We start from the raw sequence: 11,323 nt of genomic DNA, 5'->3' as shown, positions 1-11,323 counted from the left end.
TATACAGATTGGTTTAAAATTATAATAATGTCGTCTTATTTTCAATGTACAATAATATCAGCCATTATTACCAACTGACAAGGATCATGATTTCACATCAAACATCGAGAGGATAAAACCACAATAAAATATTTCTCAATATTAACTATCATCCAAAAACCCCAACTTAAAACCTTCAAAGTTGTCAAAATGTTTTGCGTATCATGTTTTATCAACTTCTTCAGGAGCGATTTATGCGGTTGTAATATAGTTTTATGGTAGTCATTAGAAGGCTGTTAAAACTTTCTGACCTGGAGGAGGTTTTATGTTTTCATTTTTAACAATCACGTCTAGAGTGTGATAAAACTGACATAAATCCTATGCTCCTAAAGTAGTTCGCATATCAAGTTTTAATGACTGCATTAAAACTGGGCATATTGGCCATGACATGGCTGTATTGCGGTTCTCAGGAGATTGTTAAAGCAATGTGGTCGTCAGTGAAGGTTTTATAATTTGGTTATATCAACTGCTATAAAACTTAAATAAAACAAAAATTGTTGCTTGGGTAGTGTCATAAAACATAAAAACATTATTATTTGAAAGAAATGTGCTTGTTTGTAAGTAATATAATTTTCTTCTATTTTCTTAAGATACTTGTGTGGAAAACAATACCCTCTTTGCAGCATTCGACCTGTTGTCCATTTGACGATTTATCACTCGATCTTTTGTCCTATCGACCTTTTGTTATTCAACGTTTTGTCACTCGACGTTTTGTCTTTCACCCATTTGTCCCGCAACCGTCCAGATGATGCATTGTTCTAAAAAACAATGAAAACAGGAGATTTGTATTGATGGGTCCGATCTTTAGATCCTGTTTGTGTCTGGTTGGGGTCAATTTGGGGTCAAATCACAAACCAGCTCTAACTTTTGGAAGACAGCCGAGAAATTATAGAGGGTGGACGGCACCACGCATCGTGTTATTCGGAGGATTCCTGTAAGTACAATACGTCGCATTATGGCAAAACTCTATTTGTGCATAGCTTCTTGGAACGTTCTCTTTCAAGAAATTTGTATGGACGATTGTCAAGAAGCGAAGGAGCGAGTCTTAATCCTCTCAAATATCGTCTACATAGTTTACGGACAACCCCTTAGTTAAGATGTTTTTGTTCCGTCGATCTTGCTTTCCGTACTGAGTACCAATGCTACCAACGCCCTACTTATCGCTCCATCAACTGGACCAAGCGCTTTACTTCCATTATAAAAATAACCATAAAAGGGAGCTTAACGACGTGTTTGGGTCGGGGTATCATTCAAACCATTTGTGGGATAGTTTACCCATCCGGGATACAGTTCGTTTTTGGTATTTGTTTATTAGTGTTCTCTTCAGAGATCAGACATTTTAAGTCTCAGAAAATCCCGACGGCGCTGACTGCGATTGAACCCAAGCCCTTTGAAGTGAGAGGCAGACATGCTTACTTATCATGGCCGCTAACCAATGTATTTTTTTTCGATATGAATTTCAACGATAATGAAAATTTAAATGGTTCCACCTTACTCAGCAACGATTATGAAATAAATAAATAAGTACATAATGTTATCACATGCAGCGACGCTCATCGGTTGTTTCATTATTACTAGGAAACCACCTGTAACAAGCAGGCAGTCTCGTTGAGTCCTGTCCAAAATATATCAACAAACAGAGAGCAAGAGAGATTGAAAGAGATGCTGTTGGGTAGCTAAACTTAACGAAACAATTTTCTCACTCTCTGTTTTTGAAAAGGACCAGTGGGAAAACTGGTGAGCTTTCCTATCAGTACCACCGTACTCCGGGAGAAGGAAACCCAGACACAGGCAGCGCTGTGGAGACGATGTGCTGAGACCGAGAGCAAAATTTGCTAGGAAAAGCTTTTTCGGGCAGTTTCCGTACGGCAGTTACTTTTCCCTTTCAGTCTGAGATAAACTTTGGTCGTGTTCGGTTGGAAAATCCGCGTCGCTCTGCCAAACGGTTCTGAACTAGGTGTTAGGCATACACACAGTGTTGCACATAGACATACATTGGTTTACGGGGTTAATTCTGGTAATCTGTGGGATAGACTGTGCTGGAAGTGTTCCTCGGACCTTCCACTGCCAGAGTTGTTGGTGGTGACGCAGCAGGTTGCGAATTCTAGCAGAGTTTCGAATCTTGGCATCGTGTGGATTGTGAGTTGGAAATTCAATGCATCTACTAGTGGTGTAGGAGAAGTTGGAGTTCAGATAGTGGATTTCATAGCTTGCACCCCATGGCGAAGGAAGTTGTATTACGGGCTATTTTGATGAGCGGTGCCTCTATGTAGAAAAATAAGGAAGTACATAATAAAGTATAAATAGAGCAGTGAAAAATTTCTGTAGAGCTTGCCGACTCCGAAGCTATTTATGTTTGCACTTATTATGGAGAAGAAATAGTGTAGTAGTGCAGATTTCACCAGGCTGGATGTCAGTGAGATTGAAATAGAAAGAGGAAACTCAACGAGGGAGTGAAAATTAAGGATAATATCCATGCAAAGCGCTTCGATGATGCTGAAAATAATTTAATTGTGAGATGTAAGATCAAACGGTGATAGAAGTGTAGATTCGTGAAGAATTCCAATTATATCAAAACGTTTTCAGACGAGAGCATAATCAAACAGTGAATCGAAATTATTAATTCTGTTACGCTATTGCTGATGATATTACATTAAACCGAACCTAAGAAAAACGAATGCTCATTAGCGACACGTGTTTCAGGACACACACAAGGAGAAAAGTTACCAGTGAAGGAAATTGAATTTGGAATCGACCAACTGTAGGTTGGTGCTCTGCTCCGTTGGTGAATCAATTTCGCAGTTGGACGTCATAAATTTAGGTAAATAATAATCGTTGCTATATGTATGGGATATGGTAGAGGGAAGATTATTATTTGTTTGGATTAAGATTTTCTCACTTTTACTTCCACTTTGTCGTTTCACCTACGGCAAGGGGTTGGGTGGATACAAATGGGGCAGCTCACTGTCGAACGTAACGTAAACAATCGGTCTGGGCTGCAATTTTAGTTTGAATGGTAAATAATCCGTAATTTCGTTGTCTTTGCTTGATTATTTTGCATAGCCGTCAGGTTGAGTAGTTCTATTCTTGGTTTTTTTCTTCTTTTTAAAAAAGTAGCAATGTGAATGTGATACATAAATTGTTTAGTTGAATTTTGTATCAATATAAATAAATACCGCAAACACGGTCAAGTTGATCACACACACACACTTAGAAATATCAGCGGCTTTGGTAATTTGTACAAAACTTCAACAGCAAAACTGATTAGTAAAATGCTCGCATTTATTGTTTAAAATACCTCATAACCATAACCATAACCATGACTCAGAACCATAATCTAAAGATGCGTGTTGAACGGTTTGATTTAGTTTGATACTTTTTTTTAATTATACCAGTTCCAAAATTCTGGATAAAGTTTGCCTGAAAGATCAGCTGTTCAAATTTCCATTAAACTTCACTTTCTAAATATTTGGATTCAACATTTTCATAACTGAGTGCTATGAAAGGCGATATTTACGATCGACAAATCGCCTACGATGAATTTTTCTTCATTTATCGTCAACAGTCACTCGGCTCAACTGGCAGAATAAATGGAGCGAAGGGAGTTTGGGTCGTACCCTTGGAGTTGGGTTTGAAGTACCCTTGGTTCAAAGGGTTCGAGGTGGGTTGAGACTTCATTCGTATGATGTCTCGCCTCATGTCCAATCACTACTCGTTAAACGCTCACTTGTTCCGTGTTGGGCTGGGAGATAGCAATCTCTGTGAATGTGGACAAGGTTACCAGGACGCAGATCACATTATTTGGTCTTGTGCTGAGCATCGCGGAGTCAGATCCGAGTTGTATGATTCCATTCGAGCTCGAGGTAGACAACCTAATGTTCCAGTTCGGAATATTTTGAGTAGACACGACCTGGAGTTTATGCAACTTATATATGTTTTCTTAAAGAATATTAACCTTAGATTGTAAGTTTGACTAACCTTGTGTTTAGTTTTTGTTTTGTTCGTGTGGTTTTTTTTTAATGTTTGTTCCTGTAATAATTGTATAATTACGCTGCGGATACCAAATTGAATAGGAATAAGTTCATGTTTTAGGAATAATGAAATATTTGTATCGTAAATCATAACTCAAACCTCCTTCTCCTTCTACATAAATCCATAAAACTGTAAATCTCTACTAACCTCGAGACGACCGCGAGTAATCGGTTAAATTGCTTTAACTCTAGCTTTAAGCCATTAATTATGTATAACGCAAATGATAACTTGGCTCTGTAAAGTTTATTCGATTGAGCGTGTAAATTAATACAAAAAAAAAAACATTTTCACAAGGCTGGACATTTTCTTGACTCAAGAGTGGTAAAGTGAATAAAATAATAATAATGAAAATAAACATAAAAACTACTCACAAACAACCATAATTAGTAGGTTTTAAAAACGCAGAAAACATAATTTTACACCTGACGGAATGCAAAGGATGAATCGTAAACAAACGTCATGTAAAATTGAGTTCATCGAGATTGATAAATACGTAACGAGGATAAAATAGTTTTATAAGAACTGAATTTTCACGTCACGAAAAGTTCCAGTAGAAACATCCATCCAGAAAATAATCCACCCATCAAAGCGCAAGAAGTATCTTAAAATTAGTACAACACCTATCATTGGTTTAGCTTAATTCATGAATTAGTGAAAATGCACAACAATTAATTTTAAATACTTGGCTGGGAGTGGCCGTCCATTCTAGTTATATACGTTTCAGTGAATCAATGTATTTCAGGATCTATAATGGCACCTACAACGTCCTTACAATCAGATGGGAATATACAAATATCACATTTATTCGAGCATGACCTTTGTTGTTTGGAGCTCGTGCATCGCCATAGGATTTGGTTTTCTAGTGAAGGACAGACCGATTTTCGATTAATTTTTAATCTTTTACATAGATTCTGATTATCCGGTAGGCGATCAATGGATTCCGATTTTGAATCGATTATCACAGTGTTACAAATAACAAAAATACAACGTAATTTTCAGGTCACTCGATTGTAGGTTGTTAGTCTAGTCGAGGAATTGTTCAAACGCCCCCAAAATTTAAAGTTTTTGTTAAAAAACCAATTTTAGGTTAGTGGTCGCATACTATCAAGAGTAACTTAATCATTTCTTAACCAATGTTTGCCTTTTAAATTGTTTTGAAAAGGAAAAACTCATAGATTTTGAAATGTATTCCCATTTATGGTGATTTTACTGAAATTCATTGAGATTTTTGCCGCTAGTTGGCGTTGCAAACGGGTCAAACATCATAAAACTCAATACAAAATTATATGTTCAAATTTGTCCAATACCGGAAGACGATCCGAGTTGATCCTGAAAAGAAATTAGCATTTTATTGAAGCGATGTCTATTTTTTATTTTTATTCGTTATTTTTTTTTTCTTCTTCTGTGTTTTTAAATTCATGCTCAATTCACACTGTGTTGGTATAAAAAGTATAACATTTGAATTTGAAAAGTCTGCACATCACTTTTGATGAAACTTTTGAAAATTGGGCGCCTAAAAAACTGTCATTTGAAAAAGTTTATCCGATTTCGGTTTCAAAGTGAAATGATTTTGGATTTGAATCAGGAAGAGCGTTTTGAAAATGTCACAGATCGTGCCCATTCTGAAATTTCCCGATATTTCAGCAGCAAGATGTCTTCGAAGAAGTTTCTAGAAATAATATTCTGCATGTTTTTAAAAATTTGCATTTACAATTTTATTAAGATATGTAAATCCATTTACATCTCGCTAGACTTATGATGTATAAACGGTGTGAGCAAAGTTTCAAGAAATTTATAGTTTTACAACATTGCCGACGACATAAACCTAGTATCTTGTGATTACAAAAGTTAGATTTTATAAGTGTAATACCACCTTAACAACATTTTAGATACATATTCCAAAAGATGTAGAATAACATTTCTAAAATAAGTTGGCAAAGCTGAATATAATATTTAGTAGTCAGCTACTAAACATTCAAGCTCTATTAAGCGAGATTTAGGCCATGTATGATTACGATTGAAGACTTTAAGGGGGAGGTGAACAATTTGTTTGTGATGCTGGGTCATTTTGTCGAATTGCACTAGGATGAAGGCCATTGGGGCTATGAGATAAGGTAATTTGGTCGAATAAGGTTCAGCACTAAGAAAAGAATCAATAAATTCCTGTGTGTCCATTTCAACTAAGTCCATAATGCATCTCTCTACTTGACGCCATTGTTTGAATTGTATTGATTCAATATGGCCGTTACTAAGAATAGTTATTATTTCTGTGGCCAAAATTTGCGTTCCTGAACAATTTTCGCAACACTGCAGCCAGCAGTGTGCACTTGGATTTTGACTAATTATTTTTGTTAACAAATCTTGATAGGAATCAACACCATCTGGGAGTGATTATCTGCTTTGTAGTGTTATAAAAATAAGTTTAACGTTCTGATGATATATACAAACGCATAAGGTATGCGAGCCACTTGTCCCTGCCAAAATGCAGTGATTCGGACGGTTACTGGCGAATATGGAAAATCCTATTTTAATATCATATGTATTTTTGAAGATGGAGTACGCCTACTACAAGTAACACAAAATTAATCTTCTTTGTGCGTAGATTCCACCTTCATCATTTTTGGATATTAAATAATCTCTCTTTCCCGGACACAAGTCGTGTTTTTTGTCACTATTGTAAAAATAACGAACAAGCATTATCGTTTGTTCTCATAATGAAGCTCTGCTTTTTTTTACAGGCACCGACATTATTCCTTTCTCTTGCAGAAGTACTTTTGCTTGGTTGGCCATATGTTGAGAAACATTGAACTCCTTCATAATTCTATATGTAGACCACTTTTGAAAAGTGTGTTTAAAATCCTGTATCGCTCATTGCTGTCTCATGTTTCTTTATATTTATCCTTAATTTGTATAAGGAATACATTTTCGATCGGTTGTTTCCACTGACTCTGAAAATAAATATAAGAAATGATTGATTACAAACACAAATACATACAAATAATTTATTTTTTATTATTCATCATGGCAGGGAGAATGAACCATTCCGGACGGCCACACAACGGCAATTGATTCAGTAGTATAAAATCTTAATTCGGCCCAATCGCCCATTCCCGACCTATCGAGCACAAAACATCAATTGTATCGATGACTTCGGCGTGAACGTGTCAAACAAACATTTGGTACGATGCTTCTATTCAATAGCTGCAAGATGAAGTGTTGAAGAACGCAAAATAAGATCTGAATTGTACAAAAGGCACTCGCGAATTCGGTTCTTTAATTTTGAAAAATATATCGGTTTTTATATATCACCTGAAAGAGTTTCGTTTTCTGAGCAGAGCGATATTTTTTTTCGAACCCACACACTTTTATCTCGATTTTTAAATCAAGATTTGAAGTAAAATAATAGCTTCACTGTTTGATGCTAAACTGATAATCTGACAGCTCGCTCCCATACAAAGTGACACTGAGGGGCGCTAATAAGGTGATTTTTGCAAATGCTATCGTACTTATTTAAAATAGTTCCAGTGTATCAAAGTTGATGAAATTTTGGGTTTGGGTTCCATTTTTAATGCAGATTACGAATATGTATTTATCTCAATACCTTTAAAGAACCCAATTCACTTTTCTTTCCGTTCGATAGGCCAAAGAGAATCCCAATGGCGTTTCAATGGCTAATAAGCCCAAGAAAACCCGTAGGCCAAGTTGAGCCGCCAGAAGCAGTTTTGCATTTCAACAATAAACGAATATTTCGCGATCCCTTATCAGAACTAACGGTACACATGGAAAGGTAAATAAATTTGGAACCTATCTGCAATAATAACATTCCGTTTGGTGCGAAACTACGCTAGATTAAGAAAGGTTGTGCCTAATAGACCGGGAATGGGGTAGATAACCCTACTGGTTGCTTCGATGTACTCTGAAAAATGGTTGCAATAAAACAAGAGTTTAAGTTAGTAGTTAGAAGAAAAGAATTTAAAGAAGAATCACATGAATTTTCAAATAACGTACCTGAAGCAGTGATTCTGGATGGTCCTGCAATGGCTTCTTTGGTCACGGCATCATTGGGTTCATACAGTTTGTGGTAGCAACGTTGACAAAAAGGAGCTACTCTCATCTATTTTAATCTTCTTTTTTTCACTGCATAATCATACAATTTATTGGTGATTTTTCTGGCACATGAACTCAACATCCAAACACCTCTCATTGAACACTTACGTTTCATTTTTAGATATTGTTTGATTACACTGTTCTAGTAGGAACCTTTGATTTCTAACTGATGATTTCTTTCATAATATTCCTTGTTTTATATGACACATTATATCGTACCTACGAGCCAGTGAAATACCTACGAGTCTAAGTTGTAACTCATAGGTATATCACTCGTTTGTTGGCAATGATTTTTTTGAAATATTTTGTAAAATTAAATAATCTTTCAATTTAAAATACTAAAATGAGAAGTTGTTGATTTTTTTTAATCTTTATTTTAGAGAGTTTTAGCCTTAGGCTAGTTCATCTCTAGAAGTTGTTGAAGACCCTCGCAGTGAAAATCAAGAAAAAGCATATGCACCGTATTTTTTCATACAATATCAAATATCTCTGAGTGTTTCATAGTATTTCTTAAAATTACATTAAACATCGTTCATTTGAAGGGTCAACCGTAAAAATTAGTCAAGAGGTCCAGAATTTATGAATTTTTGATGACATGCATTTTTGAAAAAAAAAAAAATATTTTTTTACTCTCCTTAATAGGGAAATGGTCTTCCTAATGGCGGAATAAAAAAAAAATACGAGTCTAATATTTTTTGATAAAGAAGAACCTTATTTTCATGAAATTCTGAGACTCACTTTAACTTTTTTCTATGTAATTGCTGTATGTATGTATGTATGTATGTACATATAATAGAGTGGCATTGATAAGACCGGCTATGACTAAAGAACGGATCGTCCGATTTGATCTGTCTTTCTCTTCACGAAACAAAATCAATTATTTTATTCATGTGTTTCATTTTTACATTTTTCATCCCACTGCGACCTAGCAAGAAGTACAGTCGACTTGTTTCGCGCTCCGGTATTTCGGAAGTTTTCTCGGTATTCGGTTGGTTTAAATTATCAGTTTTTTCTCGCTTAGTGATTACTGGCATAGTACCCGGCTAAACAATTATCTGAAAGTGAGTTTTTTTTCTGAGAAGAAAGTGTGTTTTTGGCATCATCGGAAGGAAAATTGTTTTTGCGATTGCCAATTCGCCAACCATTTTGCCATCGGTGCGTGATCACGCATACCTGCACACAGATCATCGTCATCGAGTGTCAGCATCTGCCTCCGCATTTATACCGGTCATCCATCATCGTGTGTCCAGCTGAGTGCCGAGCCTAACACAAGCACACCACTACAAAGATCGCCCGCACACGCGCATCGAAGGTCACCCACGCTGCGCGTCGCTCCGCTGCTGCTGTGTAATCACTCGGTGGTAGTAGTATAGCAGATAAGTTTTTTTTTTCCTGTTTCTTTCTCTCGCCCATCAGTTAAATTTAATTTTGTGTTTCTGTGTTTGTAGTTTTTTTCTGTTTATTGTGTCTGTGTGGTTTTAAGCATCGTTTCAGTGGTAGAGCGTTTACCGCTCCCACTAGTACGGCAAAATGGACGTCTCGTCAGAAGACGATATGGACATTTTGTCGGAAGATGAAACCAGTTTGCCACTCGATGGCAAGAAAAGACGAAAACGTCCTGTCATTCATGGTTCGTCTCAGAAAAGCCCCCGATCGCGAGCCTATCCAGATGACGTGACTGGGCCATGGGTTGTCTACTTTCAGCCCAAAAACAAACCTTTGAACTTGATGCAAATTTCCACTGATCTGACGAAGCGATACTCGGCCGTGACCGAAATCACGAAGGTTAGGCATAATAAACTTCGTGTTGTCGTTTCTAACCTGAAGCAGGCTAACGAGATTGCTGCCTCCCAGCTCTTTACAATTGAGTACAGGGTTTACATACCAGCTCGTGATGTGGAGATCGAAGGTGTGGTCACCGAAGCGAGTCTGACCCCCGAGATCTTGGAGAAGCAGGCGGTTGGCCGTTTCAAGAACCCCTTGCTCCCCCCGGTGAAGATACTGGATGTCCAAAAACTGGGCTCAGTATCTGTCAGCGAGGGTAAAAAGAGTTTTACCCCCACAGACTCGTTTCGCGTGACCTTTTCTGGTTCAGCCCTTCCTCAGTACATCGAGTTGGGAAAACTTCGGCTACCTGTGCGCTTGTTTGTTCCTCGGGTCATGATCTGCCAAAACTGCAAACAGTTGGGACATACGGCCTCTCACTGTGGCAGCAAGGCACGCTGTTCCAAATGCGGGGAGAAGCACGAGGATGGCGCCTGCACAGTCACGGCACCAAAATGCGTGTACTGCAAAGGATCTCCTCCTCATGGTCTCTCGTCGTGTCCGGTGTATAAACAACGCGGGGAAAAACTAGAGCGCTCTCTTAAAGAACGTTCCAGGCGGTCTTTTGCAGAAATGCTTAAGACAGCCAAGCCATCGACCAACGAAACAAATCCCTTCGCTCTTTTGTCAGATGACGAGTCTGGCTCTGACTTGGCTGAGGAGGGAGTTTCTTTCAGTTTTCCGGAAGGTTCTGCCCGGAAACGAAAACGCATCCGTTCGCGGAAAGTTGCAGATCAAGAACCCCAAATCAGCTTGCCCAAATCAAGGAGTGGTGGAAAAAAGGAGACTTCTACTCCTCCTGGATTCCGCAGAACTGATTATACCCAGGATTTTCCACCTCTCCCGGGGACATCCAAAACCCCCGATGCCCCAATTTTCAGAACACAAGCCCCTTCTTCATCTGGGTTGTTCTCATTTGATAACATTGTGGACAGTATCCTCAATTACCTCGATATTTCTGATCCTCTGAAAAGCATTGTTCTGGCAATGCTTCCTACTGTGAAAACCCTCTTGAAGCAGTTGACATTGAAGTGGCCCCTCCTTGCAGCAATCATCTCCTTCGATGGATAATTTTCCAAACGAGGTCGGGGATTTGATCACTGTTCTACAGTGGAATTGTCGAAGTCTTATTCCTAAGATAGAATCGTTTAAGTTTTTGGTTCACAATAATGATTGTGATGCATTTGCTCTGTGTGAAACTTGGCTCTCTTCAGATATCGATCTTCCTTTTCATGATTTTAACATTATTCGACTGGATCGTGAGGATTCGCGTGGAGGAGGAGTACTTTTGGGGATCAAAAAGTGCCATTCCTTCTATAGA

At 37.8% G+C, this 11,323-nt stretch overlaps 1 protein-coding gene across 3 annotated transcripts in view; it reads left to right on the top strand.

The window, feature by feature from the left end:
* Nucleotides 1–1,950: 1,950 nt before the first annotated feature.
* The window catches only part of LOC135698300 (protein qui-1), a 252,835-nt gene continuing 243,462 nt past the window's right edge, over nucleotides 1,951–11,323 (top strand). For all 3 annotated transcript variants that reach the window (XR_010517471.1, XM_065218228.1, XM_065218216.1), the window contains exon 1: nucleotides 1,951–2,860. The gene's annotated coding sequence lies outside the window, so the exon portion shown is untranslated. The remainder of the gene's footprint in view (nucleotides 2,861–11,323) is intronic.

This window comes from Ochlerotatus camptorhynchus, unplaced genomic scaffold (genome assembly GCF_037179485.1).
Source record: "Ochlerotatus camptorhynchus isolate MF236.1 unplaced genomic scaffold, CSIRO-AGI_Acam_v1.1 ptg000008l, whole genome shotgun sequence".
NCBI lineage: Eukaryota > Metazoa > Arthropoda > Insecta > Diptera > Culicidae > Ochlerotatus > Ochlerotatus camptorhynchus.
Note: the sequence above shows the minus strand (reverse complement) of the source record. Positions and strands in the feature narration are given on the sequence as shown.